This window comes from Meles meles, chromosome 2 (assembly GCF_922984935.1).
Source record: "Meles meles chromosome 2, mMelMel3.1 paternal haplotype, whole genome shotgun sequence".
NCBI lineage: Eukaryota > Metazoa > Chordata > Mammalia > Carnivora > Mustelidae > Meles > Meles meles.
In genome coordinates, this window is record NC_060067.1 from 195,655,299 (window position 1) to 195,674,565 (window position 19,267).

A 19,267-nucleotide genomic window follows, 5' to 3' on the forward strand; every position below is an offset into this window, starting at 1 on the left:
ATGGCAGCCATGAACTTGCACGCCTCTGATTTCCAGATTTTACAGTTACCCCACAGAGCCGCAGCCCCACATCTCCCATCTCCCAGGCTGATCTTCACCGATGACTGAGCAAGGCTGGGATCTGAGGGCAGGCCTGTTCCCTTGCTGGTGACTTTGGTTGAAGGACCACCCCCCCATCGACCTGGCCCAAATTTCTTAGAACTGTGAGGTCCTTTCTACCCAACCCTTTCCTTTTCTGCCTCCTCTCACACGTGACAGCCATTTCCCGCCAACTCTCGTGTCCTCTCCTGCATCTGTCGTAGATGCTTCCTCCAGGACGTCTCATGTGTGTATAGCCTTGGCTCTGTGTCTCCTTCTTGAAGGACCTGAACTAACCCAAGGCCATGTCAGGTCTCTGCAGGTCATGGTACAGACTTTGGATCTTATCCTGAGTATGGGGAACACGTCTGGAGGGTTTTGAGTAGAAGAGCAGAATGATAGCACCTTTCATTTTAGAAAGATCACTCTGGTTACTGGGGCGCGGAGATGAGGAACCGACTAGGGTTAGTGCGGAAGCAGGAAGACTGCTAGGAGGCTTCAGCTCAGACCGGGGTTGGGCAGGTCTGTGAAGTACAGTTTGACTTTTGATGTCATCTTTCTACCATAACTGCTCTTCCTAAGTCAACCCAAGACCTTCCAATAACAAGATCCAGTGACATCTTCCAGCATCTTTCTGTGGCATTTTACCTTTGGACCACGCCTGCCTTCTAGAGACTGTCTCTGCTAGGTTCTGAGTGTCCTCTCTCCTCTCAATCTCATCTTCTTGTAACTTCCACCGACTTTTTTTTTTTTTTTCCGTGCCAGTGCCTTCACATGGGGGCTCCTCAGAGTTTGGTCCTAGTTCTTCTTGTTCTCTCTTCTCATCTTGGTGGCTGACTGCTCGCACAATTTGTCGTTAACTCCCGTTTGTCACTCCCTCAACCCCAGGCAACCACTAATCCACTTTATGACTTTTTAGCTTTGCCTCCTATGGATATTTCATATAAATGGAGTCGTTCAATATGTGGTCCCTTGGGTCTTGCTTCTTCTACTGATGAGAACAGAATAGCTTTGAGGTTCATATCCATGGTTTGTTCCTTTTTTAATTGCTGAATAGAATTCCATCATCTGACTATTTTCCAGATTTTTATAATAAAAAATCTTCAAGCTAAAGAAATCCTGAGAGTATTATGGAATTAGGGAATGTTTGTGTGCCCTTCACTTGGTTCTCTAATTGTTAACATTTGACACATTTGCTTTATTCCCACTTGAGAAATAGAGGTTTCTGCTTTGTTTTGTTTCTGTTTTTGTTGAATCGGTTGCAAGTAAGTTACCCACATCATGACACTTCACCTCTAAATAATTCAGCAGGTACAGAATATTCCTCTATATAATCATGATAATTTTCACATTTTCTCAATTGCCCAAATAGTATCCTTTATAACTTTTTTTGAAATAAAAATTCTAATCAAGGTTCAAATAGTACATTTGGTTGCCATGATTTTTGGTCTCTTTTAAGAATATTACCCTTGCTTTTTTGTTTTGTTTGGACTTTTATAATGTTAACATTTTTGAAAAGCCCAGCCAGTTCTTTTATAAACTGGCCGCATTTTGGATTTGTCTGATTTTTCTTCGTGGCTAGATTCAGATAAACTTTTTTTTGGCAACAGTACTACAACTTTTTAAAATGCAAACCAGGACAAGGTGTCATGTACGTTGGAAGATGGCTATGTGTGTCAAAGGGTCTCAGGGTGTTGGCGTTGTTCTCGAAAAGGGTCATAGCTGCCCTTCTGTTGCCCCCACACAGATGCTGAGACCACGTAGCTCTCTGTAGCATTGGTTGGGTTGGTCCTATAGGATTTACCCTTAAGGTTCACAGGATGCATTTTCAGTTTTGCTGTAGATCCTGTTTGTCTTTATGGGGGGACTAGGCGACATTCAAAATCTATGTAATCGATCAGGACACTTTTGAGAAGGAAAAGTTGCTAAGAATCATACTTTGGAACAACAGGTATAAACCATGACCATCTGGGGTAAACTCTACCCATGACCAGGTCATTCTGCTCCCAGGTATATACTTTTTTTTTTTAGATTTTTAAAAAAATTTATTTATTTAACAGACAAAGATCACAAGTAGGCAGAGAGGCAGGCAGAGAGAGAGAGAGAGAGAGGAGGAAGCAGGCTCCCTGCTAAGCAGAGAACCCCATTCGGGGCTGGATCCCAGGACCATGGGATCATGACCCGAGCCGAAGGCAGAGGCTTTAACCCACTGAGCCACCCAGGCGCCCCTCCCAGTATATACTTTGAAGAAAGGGATGTTCTGCGTTCTCACTATGGTTTGTTTTGGTATGAATTTTGATATTACAGTTTAACCTGCTTTTTTAATATGCTGCAATTACCTAAGGATTCATGTATTTCATTAGTTTGGAAAATTATTAGCCGTCATCTCTTGTAATACTGACCTTCCTCCAGGCTCTCTATTCTTCCTCCTGGGTCTCTTATTAGTTGTGAATTAGAACCTCTCATTCCGCTCTTCCTGTCTCTGAGTCCTTGTATTAGCTTCCTAGGGCTGCCATTACAAATTACTACCAACAAGGTGACTTTAAACAACAGCAGTGTGGGGTGCCTGTGTGGCTCAGTGGGTTAAAGCCTCTGCCTTTCACTCAGGTCATGGTCCCAGGGTCCTGGGATCGAGCCCCGCATCGGGCTCTCTGCTCGGCAGGGAGCCTGCTTCCTCCTCTCTCTATGCCTGCCTCTCTGCCTACTTGTGATCTGTCAAATAAATAAATAAAATCTTAAAAAACAAAACAAAACAAAAAACAACAGCAATGTATTCTCTCACAGATCTGGAGGCCAGAGTCAGAATCCAGATGTTGGCAAGGTTCGTTCCTCCTGGGGCTCCAAGGGAGAATCTGTCCATCCCTCCTAGCTTCTGGGGCCGCCAGAATCCTGGGCTTGTACATTCATCACTGATGCTTGTCTCCTTCCACGCTTGGCCTTCTCCTGTGTGTGCCTGTGTCTTTTCCTCTTCTTGGAAAGACCTGTGGATGATCCAGGTTGATCTCATCTCAAGTTCCCTAACTTAATTACTTAAATGATTATATTTTTGATGTGAAAAGGCCTCCCTGGTTTTTCTTGACAGTCTTTGGTTCCTTGTTAATTTTGATTCTCTTTTATCAAACATGTCATAAATCTCATTTTATATTCTAGATATGGCAGTCCCAAACTTTTTTTTTTTTTTTTTTTTAGAACATCTTAAATTTTTAATCCTTTCTTTACAGGTTACCTAGACCACTTTTGATTAAGAAAACTGTAGAAAGTTAGTAACTGCCACAAGCAAACGCCAGGCAGCGGCACGTGTCAATTTTCCTCAGAGTCCTGCTTTTCGGGGTGTCTGAATGTGCAGCTCAGGGTCTCTGCTCACACTCGCTGGAATCAGTCGCGGCAGAGTTTAGTCCACAGGTCGCTTCTCCCCGTATTTCTTTGTAAACTCTTCAGCATTCTTACAGAATTTTTTACAGTCCTTAGAGTATTCTTCAGCTAGGTCAGCCCGAAGTGGGTGCTCGGGCTGGGGGTCGTTCACCAGTGCTATGAGGGACTGGATTACTTGGTCGGTTTTGGTTGCTGGCTTCCAGTTTTCAGCACTAATTACTGGCAGACAGACCTGCCCCTTTTCATCGATATTCAGGTCATAGATCTTTGTTTTATAAATGTGATCTTTGGTGGTTTGAATGGGTATTCTGCTGGAAAGTTGATTTCGATTCTGAAGGCCCCCTTATCATATGGAGGGTTGTCAGGAACAATAAACCCTTGCCAAGTCAATAAATTAGCTTCATCAACCTGGATGTTACGGAAGTTTTTCATTCCACATTTGCGGATTTCTTCAAGCTCCGTCATCAGCCTCCTGCTGGCCGCCATCTTGGATCTGGTGCTGCTGGGCCGTCCCAAACTTTTAACCCCCTGGCGCTAAATTTGAATTGTTTCTGCTGACTCTCATAGTGACTGATTAATTAGTTAAAGTCAAACTGACTTCTACACACTTAAACTCCAAAATCTCAGTGGCTTAGCATTCTAAATCTCTTTTCTTACTTGCATGTCAAGTGGGTTGATTGGGGTAGGACTTCGCTCCATGCAGTCATCAGATTGGCGAAGGCTGTGCCATATTCCGCATGTGGCTTGCAACGTCCCCCGAGTACCAGCATCCTGCGAGTGGACAGGGAGAGACTGCAGAGGGTCACAGAGGTAGTCACTGTGGGCCAGGCAGAGGTTTTTTGTTTTTTTTTTTAACCAATTCTGCCTTCTTTATGTTGGCCAAAGTGCATTCATAGCTCCACCTAGATTCAAGGGTGGCTGGAAACTATCATTGCTGGCTGGACTTTGCTTCCCAGCAACAGTTAGTCCCAATGGAAGGAAGGCAAGAGACATTTGTTGAGAACTACCTGCCTCTGCCACATGATTTATTTCTCTGTGTGTTTGTCTTTTTTTTTTTTTTTAAGCTCATATTTGATTGACCTTCGTCTGTGGGAAATCTGAGGCCTTAAATTGGGACTTTCCTTGAGAGAAGAGATTGAATTGCTTCTCCAGGAAAGAAGGCACACTACTAATCTGGGACCACTTGTGAGCTTAGCAAAATTTTTAAACACTATGTGTGTGTGTGTGCGTGCGTGTGTGTGTCTGTGTATGTGTGCGGTATATTATATCTAGGATCTAATTATATTATATATTGTAGTTATATTGTAGGGAGGAGAACCCTTCCGAGTACCTGACCCGCCAGCCTTCACATTAGCATTCGCACATGCCTGTCGTTGGCGGAGAGCATCTATGCTCAGAATGTTCGAGTTTAATCTATTTCATTGTCTGTGTGGTAGCTGGCAACAGCAGCTGGAGTCTAAAAGTAAAAGCTATTCACATAGACAAACCATAAATGACTCTTAATCTCACAAAACAAACTGGGGGTTGCTGGGGGGAGGTGGGATTGGGAGAGGGGGAGGGGGTTATGGACATTGGGGAGGGTAAGTGCTATCGTGAGTGCTGTGAAGTGTGTAAACCTGGCGATTCACAGACCTGTACCCCTGGGGATAAAAATACATTATATGTTTATTAAAAAAAAAAAAATTTGGAAGGGGAGGCAAACCATAAGAGACTATGGACTCTGAAAAACAACCTGAGGGTTTTGAAGGGTTAGGGGTGGGAGGTTGGGGGAACAGGTGGTGGGTAATGGGGAGGGCACGTTTTGCATGGAGCACTGGGTGTTGTGCAAAAAGAATGAATACTGTTATGCTGAAAAAATAAATAAAATGGAAAAAAAAAAGCTATTCACATATTTCTACATACTCAGTATCTGCCTAATAAAATCGTGTATTCTGGTTACTTGCCATTAGTCTGACAATCTAGTAGGTCCAGTACTAGTAGGAAGCGTGAATCTCTCGAATAAACACAAGCATGACTATGCATATTTCATACATATATCATGTCATGTTTCTCTAGCACCTTTCTTCCAAAGAGCTCTCAAACGTTTTTATATTAATTAACTCATATATCCTCAGGATTTCTTAATCTAGTGCAAAGGGGTGAGATTCTTTTAGTCCCACCTTAGTGGTGAGAAAGCTGAACCTCACGTTGTAGCTGAAGACCAAGTCTCTCTCCAGGCCGGATTCCTTCCTCTTGGCCACATTTCCGCTGCCATGACGACCCTCCGAGCCTGGGCAGTAAGGATGGTGTGCAGATAGCTGCCACTTATGTTTTGGTGTTTTCATAGTCCTATGTTAATTCTCATGATGCAGGTTTCTTACTGAGTCACTCTGAAAAAGGTTCCGTCAGCTCTAGCAGGTTTTGCTTCAGGCCGCACCAGCCTGAGCTGGTAACAATGTCCGTTACAGATCACGCCTCTGTACTGCTGGTACCTAGAGCTCTGATCCTCACCAAGTCCTGCCCCTCCTGCGGTCCCATACAGGAGGTGTGCTTCCCGCGGCCCACGGAAAGGCAGCACGGCACACGGCTCAGGAGCCATAACCCCAGTCCGATGGCCTGTACACATGCTTGTGTCTGTCCCCTCGTCACCTTGAGTAAGCCACGTAACTTCTCTGGGCTTCCATCTGCTCACCTAGATAAAAAGATGATGATGATGTGTCTACTTCACGGGATGGGTGTGAGGATTAAACAAGAAATGCTGGTGATGCACCTTGTATCCTGTTTGGCGCAGACTTAGTTTTTGGTACCTGTTAGCTGTGATGGGGAAGATGACTGTGGGAAAGGCCTCGCTCTGTTGGCCGCCGGTGCTGGCTCTGGAGTCACACTTAACTCTGCCACTTAACAAACACACAACCTTGGGATATTGACTCAGTCCTTCCTAGTCTGGCCCTGGAGATTCCCATTCCAGTGCTGGCTTTGATTTTCCCAGTGGTGGGATAAAATGCCCTCTTCTGCAGCGGTGGCCCCGAAGGAAGGGCTTCTCCGCCATTTGCCTTTGGCATCAATTCAGTAGTGATGGAGAAGGGAAGAGAGCAGGGCTATTATGAAAGGAATTGTTGCCTTTAATCCAATGATTATTAGCTGATTCATTTACATGAACCACCTTTCTTTCATCCCCTGTAAGAGGAAAAAATAACTTGTGATTTATAGTCTTCCTCTGATCTGGACGAGGAGTGGATCCTAGTTTACGCAAGCAGAGATGGATGTGGGTCTGCAGGTTTGGAAACTGGGACTTGGAACAAGCGGAAGGGCTCTGCCGGAGGTTAAAGAGAGAGTGAGAGGCCTAGGGAGCAAGGGGGTAGATCTGGGTGGGAGAGAGTCGGGAAGCAAAGCTGAGCACTGTGCAGTACGGGGGAAGAGAGAGACAGGTCCTGGGGAGAAGAGAGACCGGAGCACTGTATCTCGTGGGGGTTTGGCCTAAGTGCTGCGCACAGTGTATTGTTAGGAAATCTTCAGCCAAGGGTACATTGTTTCTTAATGCTTTTATGGGAGTGGATTATTTCCAGTGAGTGCATACAAGTACGGAATTAGCGGGCGAAGATGAAGGAACTGTGAGACCCCCAAGGTGACCAGCTGAGTGATCGCTGGAGCCAGAGTGCAGTGTGGGGCTCCGGGGACTTGAGGGCTTGTGCCGTTGCAGGCCATGCAAATATCACTACCTTCGCCCCTTCGTGTCTCCTGGGGAATTCCAGTGATACCTGAGAACACGAGCAGTAAACTCAAATGCATATACTTCATTACAAAATAATATTTTAAGATACTTTTGGGTACAAATTAAATATAGATTAGTTCCAATCCTGCCAGGGAAACTTACATAACTTACTTCATTATCTGGGCCGCAGTTCTCCCATCTGTAAACTATCCGTTACATAAGGCTAATGTGAAGATAAGGTGAGATAATTCTGGAAACCTCTCAGCACAGTACCTGGCACACAGTAGAAGCTTCTGTTTTCATATGGTTCTCGTTGGTTATTATTAGGTATGTTGCAGACATACAGTATCTTGTGTATTTCATTAGTTTGGCAGAGAATTAAAGCATTAAGATCTCTTCTAATTGATTGGATGATTGACTGATACCCTGTTTTATTTTTAAAAAGTACTTAGGGATTCTTCTAAGAGCTTCCTCTTTCACTATCCAGCAAAGATGTTTCTTTAGCTCTTGCCCCTTCCTCCTAATTTGTCCTAATTTCCTTTTTTTTAAAAAAGATTTTATTTATTTATTTGAGAGACAGAGAGCACAGAGGAGAGTGAGAGGGAGAAATAGACTCTGCTGAGCGGAGAGCCCCATGTGGGACTCGATCCCAGGACCCTGGGATCATGACCTGAGCCCAAGGCAGATGCTTAACCCACTGAGCCACCCAGGCACTCCACACTGAAGAACTTTTTAAAAAATGACGTTGTTTCATACCCAATAAAATGAATGGTAATTATTCAATAGCATCTGTTACCCAGTCCATTTTCTGAGTTCTCTAATTATCTCAAAAAATGCCTGTGTGGTTGATTTCTTTGAATCAGGGTCCAAACAAAACCGTATTGGTTTTTTGGGTGTGGCCGTTAGTCTCCTTTAGCCAACAAGTCCTCTATTTTATATATTTATTATTTATTCGCAATTTTTAAAAAATATTTTATTTATTTGACAGAGAGAAATCACAACTAGGCAGAGAGGCAGGCAGAGAGAGAGGAGGAAACAGGCTCCCTGCGGAGCAGAGAGCCTGATACGGGGCTCGATCCCAGGACCTTGAGATCATGACCCGAGCCGAAGGCAGAGGCTTTAACCCACTGAGCCACCCAGGCGCCCCAATTTATTCTCAATTTTTTAAAAAGATTTTATTTATTTATTTGACAGACAGAGATCATAAGTAGGCAGAGAGGCAGGCAGAGAAAGAGGAAAGGAAACAGGCTCCCTGCTGGGCAGAGAGCCTGATGTGGGGCTCGATCCCAGGACCCTGCGATCATGACCTGAGCCAAAGGCAGAGGCTTTAACCCACTGAGCCACCCAGGCGCCCCTCAGTTATTTTTTTTTAACTGAGAAAACTGGGTCTTTTGTCCTGAAAATGCCTCATGTTGTAGATTTGGCCTATTAGAGCCTTGTGGCGGTATTAATATGTTCCTGCATCTCCTACATTTCTTGAAAACTACCAGTTCCATCTAGAGTTCTGATTAGATGCAGGTTCAGTATTTTTTAAGGCAAGAATCCATCATTGATGGGACTGTTTTCTTGCTGTTGTGTCCCCTCGTACGCTCATAACTTCTGGTTATCTAACTTTTTATTAAACTTGACCTGTGGGTTTGGATGGTGTCAGCCTAATCCATTTACTATCAAGTTTCGGAGAACCTTTATCTACTGATTTGAGCAGCAACCACAGACGGTCAACACTTAACATCCATTCCTTTCACCAGGGTTGCAGAATCCCTCCCTTCCCGAGTGAAGCAATCTTCTTTTGTTTTGGAATTTCCATTTGGCCTGTATATGCCTTATGCTTAAGCCCTACATCGGGCTCTCTGCTCAGCAGGAAGCCTGCTTCTTCCTCACCCTCTGCCTGCTGCTTCCCCGACTCGGGCTTTCTCTGCCAAACAAACAAACAAACAAAATCTTTTTTTAAAAAGTTCTTCAATATAAGAAATAAAAGTATTTAAGATTTAAAATGTGATGTCTGGGATTTACTTTACAAATATTCCAGTGGGGAAGGGAAACATGAAACCAAAGCAGAATGTTCTTTGTTGTTGTTTATCCTACTCTTTCTGTACCTTTGAACATTTCCATAAAAGAAAACTTTTAAACTTTAAGCTCTTCAGAAGAGATACACTTACACTTAGCCCAGCACTTGAACACAAATAAGACTGAGACTCACCATAGGCGGCTTAGCCTGGAGGGAGGCACAAAGCCACCATGCTAAGGCTTGGTGCTCAGTGCCATGTGCCACCAGGTCCAGGACCTCACTCTAAAGGGTCGTGGGCAGCATGCTTACCGGCCAGGGCCCTGGCCCGGCACTGTGAGCTGAGAGTGAGGAGGGCCAAGTGGCCAGAAATGCCCACAGAGCCTGTGTGATGGCTGAAGGGAGGAGAGTCCTGGGAAAGGTGAAGGACCTAGTGGAGGCAATCCACGCCTGCTGCTGGAGATAAAGACTCGGGCAGCTCCTCCGTCCAGAGACACACGGAGGCAAGCAGAGCTAAGGAGAAACCCTGCCAGGACTCAGCCCCCACTCTGCCTCTACTGCTCCCTTCCTGCCACCCACACGTGCCCCTACTGCAGCCCGAGGTTCTCCGGCCCAGGGAGCAAATCTTTACACTGGGGACACGTCTTCCCAGATTGGTCACCAAAAGGAATGGGTTCTCCAGCGTGGGGAATGCAGGGGCAGGTGTCTGACCCGCACATTCCAGATCCTCGAGCAACTGTCACTGCAGCCACGAGCGGGGCCCGGCTTGGTGTCCGTCGCCCCCTTTTCCCACTCACTGTAGTCAGAGAGGTCTGGTCATCGAAGCTGCTGAATGGACCGTGTGTTGGGGGGAGGCATTTCCCAAGGGGTAGTGGCTCCCAGAAGGACATAGGGGGGCTAGAGAAGTTAAATGCTCAGGGCAGTGACCATTCCAAATTGGGGTGAAAAATCACTGACCTTAAGGCAAGGATAAAGGAAGAGGAGGGTGATAAAGGGGAGGATAATAAAAGACTGAATAGACGCAAATGCCAAATAAGAAGCAAGTACCAAACAGAAGCAAGTAAAAAGAAAAGTGAAACAAAACAAAGATCAGGATGGGAGGCAAGGTGGCTGAGGACAGGAAACAGGAGAATTAAAATGAGTGACGGTCAGACCGGAGATGGCTCCTGGCTCTGCATCTGCGCGACTGAAGGAGCTCCCCTGACCCCCAGGCCTCGCTGCCTGCCTCCGCCCGGATTCTTGGCATGTTTAGCATCTCTACAGACAGCTTTAAGAATCCTGGGGTGCCTTCCAATCCTGAAATGCAAACACTGAAAGGTGAGGCTGGGTGAGGCTGGCACAGGCGAGCGGCGCTTAGCGTCACCCGGGGTGTTGCTGCAGGTGATGGCGTTTTTTGTGACCGCCAGTAGAGGGCAGTGTCGGGCCACGTATGTCCTGGGCACAGGGGAGCCGTTTTCTCAGCCCTCCTGGGCCCTTGGTTAGGTTCTGAATGTGGGATTCAGGCCTCCCAGACTTTCCTGAGCAAGGCACATATGTGGCAATGCTTCTTTTCTATTCCTTCAAGGATCTGAGAGTCTGCCTCTGACCCTGTTGTGCAAACACGAAGTAGGAGATAGGCGGCCCAGCCACTTCCCGCCCTAGAAGCCCATGCTGGGCAGGCTGGTTCATAGCACGGCCCTTTGCAGGGGGCTTTAGGTAATGCTGTGCACCCAACAAGTGCCTGTTGTGGGCCTATTGTGTTAACGTTCTAGCCATTGCTGTTATTTAACTCTGAGAAAGTAGGATTACCTCCATTTTTCAGATGAGGAAATGAAGGCTCATTGAAGTTAAATGACTTGTGTGAGCTCCCACGGCTGGAGTAGGATCCCAACTTCCGTCTGTTGGGCTCCAGCACACCATGCCCTAGGCCACATGCTTCTCACAGGTCCTCAGTTCCTGCCTGTTCTCATCCTGCCTGAGCTGCTATTTTTAACTCAAAAAGCTCCTCTGTTCCAGTGGTATGGACTCCTTGGACTGGGAAACTATCAGGACATCAAAAAGATACTTCTCACACCTAGCCAAGTGATGAATTGCTCATTTGAGTTACTCTTTCATCTGCAAGGCAAATTTTCTTTCGACAGGTTTTATGTATGCTAAGAGCACCCAAGGAGAATTATATATACAAATCATTAGGTGAGGCTCTGAAACTGTCCATTTACGTGCTGATCGCTGGTGCTCATTGATCAGAACAGATGAACCGTGGCTACAGTGGTGACCTGAATTGTTTCACCCATGAGTTGGGAAGCCGGTCTCACTTCTCCACGGTCACACCTGGCCCAGGGTATAGTGAAATTGGACAGGCGAGCATCATACCTCACACATTCTAGCAACGACCAACAAAACTAATCACACTGACAAAAGTTCGTTTTCTTGGGGTGCTTGGGTGGCTCGGTGGGTTAAGCCTCTGCCTTCGGCTCAGGTCATGATCTCAGGGTCCTGGGCTCAAGCCCCCCATCGGGCTCTCTGCTCAGCAGGGAGCCTGCTTCCCCCCTCTCTCTCTGCCTGCCTCTCTGCCTACTTGTGTTCTCTGTCTGTCATATAAATAAATAAAAAATCTTAAAAAAAAAAAGTTAGTTTTCTTCCATTTGGTTCCTACCCTCCCTCCTCCCCCTCAAAAAGGCAGGGGTAGGGTGGAATGGTTTTCATTTTTATGGTTGGTCCACACTAGATTGAGCCATTGACGTTGCTGTTTACCTCATACTCCTGAACAGCTGCATTTGATGATTCTTTATCAGTTTCTGGAATTAATGGTTGATCCAATAATATTTTGATATCTGGTCCATGTTGTTGGAGATCACCCATCGGTCATCCCCGATTCTACACCAATGGAAAAGCCGGATTGGAGAATGTGGGTTGGATCCAAGAACTACACGTGCCTTTTCTTTTTTCTTTTTCTTTTTTTTACTGAGTTGAACTCTCCATCCTTGCCGCCCACCCCTCCCCCAGCCACAGGGGGGACAACTGGAGAGCTAGAACACCCCCCGCCCCTCCCCCTGCTCTGGCAAGAGCTGCTGCCCTGGGTGAGAGGAGAGAATGTAAACACCTGAAGGCAGACAGGATGGGAGGGGGCTGGAGCCTGTTTTATGCCCAAGTAACTACCCCAAGTGGGGTGAGGACTGTGGCCAAGCTTATGTCACTAGGGGAGAGGAGGGCAGTTCATTGCGGGGGCGGGGAGATGGAGGCTTTTTCACTTCGGGATAGAGGTACTGGCTGAATTTCACTCGTGTATGCAGAATAAGAAGTTTCTCCCTTCAAATACCTTTCATCTCTAGAAGTCCCTAGAAGTACTCAGAAAAATGGGAATGTGATTCCATCCTAATGCAATAATTAGTTCAGGCTTGTTTCTAACACCTCTTGTGCATAGAGGTGAGGACAGATGAAATTGTTTGGAAATTTCTTTGAGCTTTGATTAAAAAATATTAGCTTTCCAAAAATAAAAAGTGTTAAATAAAATCTCCAAAACTTACATTTTTGTCCTTATGCAGGAAAATAATTTTTGTTTCTTCTCCTGTGCTCCCTTGTTAAATAATTGCACCCATCTAGTGCATACCGGAAGAATAAAATCGTACTTTTTTTTGTTTTTTAGTCCAATGACCTCAAAACTACAAGTGTGAATGTCTTTAATAAAACTAGCTCTCCTTTTTAACATTTGGGGTTATTTCTGTTGCATTCCCTACACTTCACACTATAATCAAAGCCTGTTATCTCGGTCTTGCAATATCTGTGACTCAGACTCTAATCATGACTGTGTCTGGCACATAGATCAGTAGTTGCATTTAAAGACGTGCAAGTGATGTGGTCCATATACACAATGGAGTATTATGCCTCCATCAGAAAGGATGAATACCCAACTTTTGTAGCAACATGGACGGGACTGGAAGAGATTATGCTGAGCGAAATAAGTCAAGCAGAGAGAGTTAAGTATCATATGGTCTCACTTATTTGTGGAGCATAACAAATAACATGGAGGACATGGGGAGATGGAGAGGAGAGGGAGTTGAGGGAAACTGGAAGGGGAGATGAACCATGAGAGACTATGAAAAACAACCAGAGGGTTTTGAAGGAGGTTGAGGAACAAGGTGGTGGGTAATAGGGAGGGCACGTACTGCATGGAGCACTGGGTGTGATGCCAAAACAATGAACACTGTTATGCTGTAAATAAACAAATTAAAAAAAATAAATAAAATAGCTGATTACAAAAAAAATAAATAAATAAAGACGTGCAAGTTTTGAGCTTTTCTTTCAACTTGACCATGCATGTTTCATTTGAGGCCCCTTCTTGAACATACCAAATTCTGTCTTTGAACAAGTTAAGAAAATAAGATGTATTTCCCAAGTGAGGTGATCCTTAAAACCAATGTCAACTTGTAAGTTAGGTGCCTTGAGCAAGACATTCTTAATTCTTTGAAGCGTCGTGGGTATCAAATAGTCCTTCGAAAGTTCAACCATCTAAATAGGGTCTAAACTCACCTTTAGAGCTTCCAAATGCTCAAGAAGTGCTGAGAGGGGTCTACAGTACAAAGTCTGACTTAGAACATTCTCGGTTGCCTGGCTCTGAATCAGAAATATGGTTACTTCTTGGAGCCATATCAATTTGAGGTGTTGTGTATACACTCAGTCTTTAAATGCATTCTTTAACTTGAGACCCCCAGATTTCAGACCTTTGGGAGCCTCTCTTTTTACAACTGAACTTTTTCCAGAGGAAGACAGAATGTATGATCTCTATCTCCTTCGTTAGTATCCCTTGTCTGGCAGCATTCCCTTCTTTAGAGATATTTATGGTAATGTCTGTGCACGATAGTCAATTGTAAAAGATCAAAGAGTCTGGCTTTCTGGAGATCTGCGCCCCTCCATGTGGTTACCTTGGTGAGAGTCTCAGAAGCAACCCTGGGTTATGAGGCAATTTCTCTTAAGATGAGCAAGTCCTGATGGGCTGATCAGCAGCCTGGTGGCTGGAGGGGAGTGGATGCTGGGAGGCATGAGGGCACCGAATCAGTGGGATCTGGCTTTTGAATTGGGGCTCTGCCTTCTTACCAGCTGCGTTGCCATTTTGAGCCTTAGTTCTCCACCTGCAATTAAGGATAACAGTACGCATCTCTTGGACTTCTGTTGAATACTAAGATGGAAGCATAAAGCCCCTAATTCCAGATCCATACGAGGTGGCCAAGAACGAGTCTTATTACTAAGTTGATCAGTCTTATTACTAAGCTTATTATTACCTGTCAGATTGGTTCACACCTTTGGCATTCAGGAGATAAGCCCTCTTGAGTGAGTCTAACTCAGCCTCTAGCCCACCCGTGCATTGCCCCGGTTGAAGTACTTCCTGCAACCTTCTTCCTGGACAGAGCTGGTCCCCTGAAGCCATCCAGTCCTTGAGGGGGCAGCATTCCAGATTGCATGATAGCATGTACAGCAGCGCGGCAGCAGCCTCCCTTGGGGCCCGCTGAGTGCTGCGGGCTGCACGGAGAGCTGGTGCCTGCCCTGGCCAGCTAGTGTTAGCGGATCATCCCGGGGGAGGGCAAGGCCTCTGGCCCCAGGCTCCTGAGTTGAGTCCTGGCTCCACCAAACATGCTGCTGAGAGACTTCAGGAATGTCACCTCTCTGGGCCTCAGTGACTTCATCTATAAAGTGGGCTAACAATAGTACCTATCCCTTGAGTTGCTGTCAGGGTTGAGGGCTACGTTAGTTTCTGAGAGCTGTTAAAACAAATCAGCGCACACTTACTGGATGCCAGCGTCAGAAATCAGGGTGCCGGCAGGGTCCCACCCCATTTAAAAGCTCCGAGGGAGTACCCTTCCTTGCCTCCTCTAGCTTCTGGTAGGGCTTATAGACGACCGTCTTCTCCCCCTGTCTTCACAGCATCTTCCCTCGGCGTGTGTCTCTCTCTGTGTCCAAATCTTCCCTTTTATAAGGACATCCGTCATATTAAATTAGGGCCAACCCTAATGACTTCCATTTTAATTTGATTTCCCTCTCTAAAGACCCAGTTTCTAGATAAGGTTACATTTTGAGGTACTAGGGTTAGGCCTCGAACATATCTGGTTTGGGAGGACACAACTCAACCTATAACCCAGGAACTGAGAACAGTACTTGGAACATAGCAGGCACTGTAGTGTGGACAACTTTTATTTTTAATACCACAGTCCTGCCTAGAAAGTACTCTTACTCCCATTTTGGAAATGGAAAAAAAATGAGGCTCTGAGAAGGTAAGGATTAACCTCAATTCCCACAGCTAGAGAAGGGGAGACCCCTTAGCCCAGACCCTGGTGTGTCTGGCCACATGCCCGCCATCTCTCCACTGTAGCCCTCGTCTCCAGGTGTGGACAGACTGTCAGCAGCCTGTCCCAGTGTGCCCGTCACACATGATTGTGACACTGATTTCCAGCAGGTGGCCCCAGAGGCCTGCCTGCAACTCTGCCCTCAGCCTCATGAGGGCTGCCCCTGGGTGAAAATGTGTTCTAGAACAATCACTTCCCAGATCCTCATCAGTATTTTAGAACCTGTATTTACATCACCATGTTTCAACTAAACTGATGGGCCTAACGTGCAACCTCATTTCTCCGTTTCCAATGAGCTGTTCTAATATTGATTAGACACGGCCCCGTTCATTCAATGGAATGAACACCAGTGGACCCCAGAAAAATACAATGAATGACTTTAGAAATTAAAGATTCATATCACTTTTTAAGAGTGGTTATACATCAGAGTTAAGAAAGCTTTTGTAGAATAGAGAAATTCCTCTCCTGGTTCCTCATTGGCTGTGGAACCTGAGTGTTCAGTGATACAATAGACTACGTGGTTGTTTTCTGCAGGTATATTTACAGACACAAGTAAATGGTTAAAAAAAAAAAAAAAAAAACAGCCAAGAGGTCTCCTCTTGAGATCAGCATAAATGTGTGTTCCGGAACACAAACATGACCACTAACTCTATCATAGTCATGAAAAGTGAAGAGCAAAAGAACATTATATTGAAAGACAAGTGATCAGAGTTCAAGTTGCTTTTGTTCTCTTTGCCCCTGTATCCTGTGCACCGCTTGTTAGCACTGTGACCTTGGGCAAATATTCGACCCTTTCACACCTTATATGTACATAATGCAGAGAGCTATTCCCTACCTCTGAGTGTACAGGTAGAGGATTAGATAGACCAGGAGGCCCCTGGCCATCCCCTCCATTTCTAAGATGTGTGGGACCATAAACACTCAGAAAGCCCTGTGGTGGTGACATGAGATTCGGGTGGTCCCTAATATTTAGTTAAGGACCCTACTCAAGAGGACAATGTGATTTTCTTGAAAAATCTCTGGCTTATGGTTTTCTTTTATGCTGGGTCTTCTCTATCTGTTTGCCCTTCTCCACCTGCCCTTGCCCTCCTGGAGCTCTGGAAGGCTGACCTCCTAGAGGGCCTCAGCTGGACAGGGGGAGGAGATTGGATTTGGGAGACCAGTCCTGACTCCCTCCCTCAGCGCTGGCCACACTCCTCTGCTTGCTCTTGAGCCTCAGTGCGGTGGGGGAGGGGTGCTGGCCGTCTGCCACACTAACCTTGGGTTGCTTCACCATCTCTTGTTGGTTCCCCGAAACCCTGGCCACCCCTTTGTAAATCGCTCCTATCGGGAAGCTGTACTATCTGTTTACTGTGCCAGGACCTTGACCCAATCAGGCCATGACCATCTTGAATTGTACCAGCACAGCACATCATTAAGAGCTTCTCATCCTTTAAGGAAAGTGAACGATGAGTGACAGAAAGTGGAACTCTGTTTTATCTGAATAAGAAATTCCCCCTCTCTCATCTCTTCATTTCGTGCTTGCCCTCACTTCTGTGTGCAGTACTCTTTGTGCCTGAAAAGTCCTCCTTAGCTTTCAATTCCCAGCTCCTCTAGAGGCTTTCCCTGACTCTTGCAGGCGGAGTTGGCCTCCCCTCACTCTGCATTCCTCATGGGCTCCCTGTGTCCCTCCTAGCCCCCTTCTCGTGCTTCACCGTTCCTATGAGAGAGCGACAAGAGAGGGCGCTTCTCAGCCTGACAATGAGAGCTGCCAGGTAAAATACAGGGTGCCCGGGCACTTTTGAATTTGAGATAAACAACAAATAATATTTTAGCAGAAGTACGTTCCATGGAAAATGGGACACACTTATAGAGGAAAAAATTCATTGTTATCTGAAATTCAAATTTAACTGAGAATTCTACATCTTTGTCTTTCTTTTTCTCTCTCTTTCCCCCCCCCTAAAATAAACCTGGCAACTCTAACGACAATGGCCTTCTAAAGTGGGTGGCTCCTGTTTAAAGAAACACTTTTTCTTTTTCCTCCTCTTTCCTTTCTCCCTTCCTTCCTTCCTTTTTTTCCAGCATTCTGTGAGCTAATGAGTATGCAAATTCACGATTGAGCAGGAGCTCTGGAGGACCGAATTGCTTTTGAAAACACTGAGGTCTGGAGAGAAATTTGGCTGGTAGGTTCTGTGGAGCAGAGAATGGACAGGAGGTGAATCAGTGAAATGGACAAGGCTGGGACCTTTACAGTGAGGGGCCAAGGAGGAATATTTTGTTGGGGGGGGGTGGTTCTTCGTAGAAATGTCATGCAATATAGTAAATGACCGAGCTTCATTTCTGGGGTGCCACGTATAATGGAAGCAAGAGTGTAGAAGAGAAGGTGCCTCCAATGATGTGGGAATTTGCAAGAATCTGGTGGAAATAGGGTTGCAACCATTCATGTGGAGAGAGCAAGAGAAAAGCGCCTGCAGCTGATCTCTAGATTATATTTATTTCTGTGATCCTCCACCCTGATCATAACAATAAATGTGAATGTTAACAGTGCTTACTATGTGCTACGTATATGTATGTATGTATATATATGTGTGTGTGTGTGTATGTGCGTATGTGTTTGCACATATGTCTGTGTATATACAAACACACTCCTCACTCTGTTCAGTTTGAGGAAGCACAAAATCCAGTTACCACAGTTGAGTTAAATAATACCAGTTCTCCAGCAACAGGATTCTAACTTCGGTTGCCACCCCGTATTACCTAAAATAAATATGGCAACCTTAATCCTAGCTATTGTAGCATAAAGTATAATTCACTGCTGGCTCCTCAGTCCACAGACCACTTTGTAAATAACAAATGTGTATCACGATCAGTGACCAATCGCATCGCTTCTTTCAAGGTCTGTTAGTAATTGTTGTTGCACACGTTACTTAGTTCAGGCACAGACAGCAAAACGTGGAATTGTGTTGCTTCCCCGCCTCCCAGGGATAAACCCTGTAATTTAACTAGAATGCACACCTGCTGCTGGGTAATGCTGCTCCAGGTCACCCTAATTCTCTTCAACACTTAGGTGGGAAAATGTGCTTTTTACATCTTCAGTAATCTAGCAAATAGATCAAGGCACTCTTTCAACTCTTCAAAGCCTATTTTCTTAGACGGTCTGTTGACCAAGCTATGGCATTACAGTGGGAGATCATGCAGGTTCTTTAGCTAAGTTTTGGAAGAAATATGACCTAAACACACAGCTGAAAACATCCACGCCTCGTAGAAGCAAGTACTGTGTGTAGGACGTGGCAGAAATGTACTGCTTTGTGCAAATACCTTTGCAGGAGCTGAACCCAAAGTAAGTGGGCTCTTAGAGGAAATAGTTGATCAGGAGGATGTTGACGCCAGGTGTCATCGGACACTGTCACTGTGCAGCCAGAGGAACTTCGCAAAGGTGAACTTATTGACATAAATGAAGGAAGCAGTTGTGATGACAAGGAAGAAGATGTCCTAAAGTGAGAGCAGCGAGGATCTTTGTATTAAAAGAATTCTCAGATATATTTCATGATACTGAAAGCACAAAGGATAAAATGTTTGAAGCTGATCCAAACTTAGAAAGGGTAGGACAGTTTGCTAAGACAAGGAAAATATGCTCACTTGTATTCTGTTTTATCTTGGGAAGAAGAAGGCGAGCACTGTTCAAACCAGTGTGAAAAGTTTTATTTTTACAAAGAAATAAGACTCTTTGTCAATATTGCTAATGTTTTAAATTACAGTGTATTAATAAGTATTAATTTTATTAATTTCTTCATTTCTCTGTATAGTTACTACTTCCAGTAAGAG

At 45.2% G+C, this 19,267-nt stretch overlaps 1 protein-coding gene and 1 pseudogene across 1 annotated transcript in view; one reads left to right on the top strand and one right to left on the bottom strand.

Moving 5' to 3' along the window:
- Positions 1–19,267, top strand: part of ENPP6 (ectonucleotide pyrophosphatase/phosphodiesterase 6) — a 111,901-nt gene that overhangs the window by 23,565 nt on the left and 69,069 nt on the right. The gene's annotated exons all lie outside the window — the stretch shown is intronic.
- Positions 3,357–3,951, bottom strand: LOC123936529 (annotated as a pseudogene).